The sequence below is a fragment of the Apium graveolens genome, chromosome 11 (assembly GCF_009905375.1).
Source record: "Apium graveolens cultivar Ventura chromosome 11, ASM990537v1, whole genome shotgun sequence".
Lineage (NCBI taxonomy): Eukaryota > Viridiplantae > Streptophyta > Magnoliopsida > Apiales > Apiaceae > Apium > Apium graveolens.
The window spans coordinates 92,869,403-92,873,962 of NC_133657.1; the positions used below are offsets into that span (position 1 = coordinate 92,869,403).

Genomic DNA, 4,560 nt, shown 5'->3' on the forward strand with positions numbered 1-4,560 from the left:
TACAGTTATTAGGATGATAAGTGGAAGGAAATGGTTATTGTGACCTCTGAAAGTTGCTCACAAATTGAGTTGATTCACTAGATATAGCACATTGCTCTGTCGCATGTGAACCTACACAAAGCTCAGAAACACTAGTTATCGGATAAACACCATAGTTAGCCAGAGAATCCACTTTCATAGTCAACGCTTTAAGCTGAGCAGCTATAGTCGTAGCTGTATCCACCTCCAAAATTCCTGCTACCTTGCTTTATGGTAGTCTCTTCATTGGATTATGATATTCATTAGTGGCCATAATTTCAATTAGCTCATAAGCTTCCTCATAGCTCTTAGCCCATAAAGGTCCACCTGATGCTGTATCAAGCATAGGTCTTGACTGTGTTCCCAAACCATTATAAAAGCAATTTATCACCATCCAGTCAGGCATTCCATGATGAGGACACTTCCTAAGCATCTCCTTGTAGCGCTCTCAGGCTTTACATAGAGATTCACCTGATTGCTATATAAATTGAGTAAGAGCGTTCCTGATTGCAGCTGTCTTCGCCATAGGGAAGAATTTAGTAAGAAATTTGTGAGCAAGATCCTCCCATGTCGTAATAGATACTGGTGGTAGAGAGTGCAACCATCCCTTAGCTTTATCCCTCAGAGAATATGGGAAAAGTCATAATTTCACATCATCTTCCAAAACACCATTGAACTTGAATGTGTCACAGATCTCGATGAAATCCCTAATGTGCATATTGGGATCTTCCATTGGAGAATACCCAAACTGGACTGAATTCTTTATCATTTGAATCATTCCAGGCTTGATTATAAAGGTATTAGCCGTAATGGCTGGTATGACAATGCTAGATTGAATGTCATTGATTTCGGTTGAGAATAATTCTTCAACGCTTTCGTTTTTACAGCTGGTTCTCCCATTGTAACCAAAACTTCTTCTTCAACTTTCTCAACTTCTTCAAAAACTTCTTTTTCTTCTTCTTCAACTTTGTCTAGTGTTTCCTTACGAGATTGAAAACGTATTCGCATACACGCTCTTTAAAGTACCTGAAACACACGAACAAAGTAAATCTTGTAAGAAAATAATCCGAGTTAGTAAACTTTAATGACCATTGATGACAAGCACATAAACTAAATTTAATACTGATCCCCAGCAGCAGCGCCAAAAACTTGTTCGCACAAAAACACGCAAGCATACGCGATCACAAGTAGTATAAGATTAAGTTAAGTTCGTTCCCACAGAGAGTGGTTTTAAACAGGATATGCACTTATGCAACAATGTATGGTTATTATTCACTGCTAAGACAAGTATCAAATTTGAGTTGATTAACTAATTAAAGTGATTATAGTAGCATGCATTAACTAAGGGAATAAAACTGATTTACTTATATGAGATAAAATATGAGATTCTAACTTCATTAAATACTTTATTCAGAGTTTATGACTTTAATCCTAGTATATGATTGTGATGATAATTAATCAGATAACACGAAATTAGTATACGCTATCTTTCGATATACATATACCCTACTACTAAACATCCACAAATAAGATAGAAGTTGAGCAAACACCAATTATGCTTAGACCCTATATATCTATAAGAATTGAAAACATAAAGGTTTAATGAACAAGTTATATATTGAGATTACATAGGACAACGTAAGATGGTTAAAATTACACTATGAATCATGCATGACAACATATATAAACCTATGCTAGCATGTCAAGTTCTTAACCTCTATATCCACTTTCACTTCAATAAAGATTAACAAACGACTTAGATGTTAACCACGCATCTGAGAAGAATAAGTACAACCATACTAGGAAATCATAAATCACCACACACTAATGAATTAGAACAATCAACTATTGAAATCCATAAATAAATCCGCTAGAACCCCATGAAAATGATTAGTTCATGATCGAACACATCGTCGCCATGGGTTCCAATGAAAACATGATAATAAATAAGTTCAGAATCCTACGAGATAATATAAAAGTACTAGGGTTTAGAACAAATAAAAAACAAGCATCCAAAAGTATTATCTAAATCGAAGAATACAAAAGTGAAAACTAAATCTTCTTCTCCTTAGCCGTCTTGTGTGCTTTAGGTCTTCTCTATGTTCTCCCTGGCTTCCCTCTTCATAAAAACATCTTCTTTTCTTTATATATATAGCTCTGGTTGACCTGGACGCTCGCAATAACCAAATTATAATTAAATTAGGATTCTGCAAAAATTGGATGACGCAGACGCGCTTGATATGGGCGCGGGCGCACTCTATGTCTGACAAATGGGGCTCGGGCGTGCCTGCTCTCTGTAAAATTCTGTAGCTTTGTTCTTTTTGCGCTCCGTCCTTCATACAAACTTCCATGACTCCTTCCCTGATCTCTGATTAACATATAATCATTTAAAAGCCCATTTCCATCACTGACTAGTGTCCTACAATGACTCAACACAAAACACATCAAAAACACCAAATACTTGAGTCCAAAACACCAACTTAAGCCGATATGAAGCGTTCCAAGTAGATATAAAATCTACTTATCATACTTCGAATGTTGGCTTGACTCTAAGTGATTGGCAAAGTAAGTTAACGTTTTATATTATTGCCTTAGATGATTTTGATTGCATCCTAGGTATGGAATTTTTTAGGATGACAAGTAGCGCTATTATGTTGCGTGATGGTGGGATTATGATCATGGATGAGGCATGTCCATGTTTTGTGAAAGCTGTTCCAATGTAGATTGATAAGGGTAAAAAAAAATAAAGAAGTTGGGGGCTGTTCAGATTTTGGTCGGTGACATGGTTTATGAAATTGAATCACAGGTTGGCGACTCATCTCTACAAGGCCGCGAACTTGGTAATTTTATGGTTGGGCCTAAGTCATTGTCTCTAAGGGTTGGAGGCACTGCTAGAACTTAAGTCAGAATGGAATTTGATGTGTGGGCGACTGGGCGTCTACACATGGTCATCAGGTTTTGGTGACGAAAGGGGGAAATTGTGAAGGTTAATTTGATCAACTTATGGTAGCTTGTCGGGTTTGACAGTGGCATGAACCGCAGACAGATTTGCAGCCTTGGTTCATGGGCATTGGTTTTGCTACTTGTAGATATGGACTTCTCAGAATTATTGATAATTTGATGAGGACATCAAACTCAGGAGGTATGGGAGGGTTTGTAAGACCCTTAGACTGGATTAGAATTCTGGGTTCGGATTCACTAGGCAGCCAAGTAAAATTGGGACCGAGCGTCACCAGGCGGCGACACGGACTAGTCGCCAGGCGGCGACTCTGATTGGGCGCCAGGCGGAGACACAGACTAGTCGCCAGGCGGGGACTCAGATTGGGTACTATGGCGACTCAGGTTAAATTTGGCTGGCTGAATTATATGTGGGAAACAGTGAGCTGGGAGTTTAGCTTGGAGTCCAAAAATGACTAAGGGGCAAGTCAAAACGTGGGCATATATGTGGCACATGGGGCTGATTATATATGTGATATGTATGTGTATATTTGCTGGGATATGTACTAGTGGGTTGCTGAGATAACTACCTTGCAGTTGGGGCTCAAGACTTGGTGGGAAATTCAAATTTGAAGGCATTTGAATTCTGGAACTACTAGTAACTGCCAGCAGTTGGGGCTGTTGGTGCTGTTGTGGCTGTTGGGACTGCTAAGGGCTGCGATCAGGATCTTGTATGTATAGATAGGCATTTTCTGAATGTAATCTAAGTAGAATTCTGTACAAGTTCTTATTGCATTCTGCACTTGTACTATATGCTAGGCAGTAGGCAAAGTCTGTAACCATATCTTGAGGTTATATCCTTATATTGTTGGTCAATAAAAGGTTGGGCATTCAGGCTCGTAAATCTATTGTGTCTTTACATTTTCTTGGTAATTAGACACACCTGCACACACGATTGGATCTTGGTTTTCCGTGGGTTTCATAGTTATATTGCTGTGTTTGGATTGTTGGGGTTGCTGGGCGACAACCTCTCGAGAAGGCTGACTACTTGGGCGTTGGGGCGATCGAGTAGGCCGCACGTATCTGAAAATTCAGGGTTGAAAATCTGACCCCGTGACACTTTCCTTGGTGAAGACATTTTGCTAGTTCTCCCCGGTACTGAAGCTGCCGCTTCCCTTAACACTAGATCATTTGTTTTGAAACCTCTAGGTTTGATTTTTGAGTTGTAGAGCTGTGCAACCTTCTCCTGGTACTTGAGAACTTTGAGTGATGTGGAGTCCCTGAGCTCCTCGAGCAAGTCATTGTTCAACTTCAATCCTTCTTCCGAGCACTTTGGGTCGAACTTTTCGATTCTTAGGGACTTTTTCCCTATTTCCATTGGCAGAACTGCCTCCGTTCCATAAGCCATTCTGAATGGTGTTTGTCCAGTTGAAGCTTTTAGACTGGTTCAGAGGCTCTAGAGTACATTTGGGAGCTCTTCAGCCCAAACTTTGTTAGCATCCATTAATATTTTCTTTAGACCTTGGATGATTGCTTTGTTTGTGATCTCGACTTGGCCGTTGGCTTGTGGGTATGCTATAGAAGATTTGACGTGTTGAATTCCCA

General features: G+C 39.5%; 1 non-coding gene across 1 annotated transcript; it reads left to right on the forward strand.

Moving 5' to 3' along the window:
* The first annotated feature begins 422 nt into the window (after positions 1–422).
* LOC141699491 (small nucleolar RNA R71) lies at positions 423–529 on the forward strand. Its single transcript, XR_012565951.1, has one exon. It is a non-coding gene; the product is annotated as a small nucleolar RNA R71 (small nucleolar RNA).
* Positions 530–4,560: the final 4,031 nt, after the last annotated feature.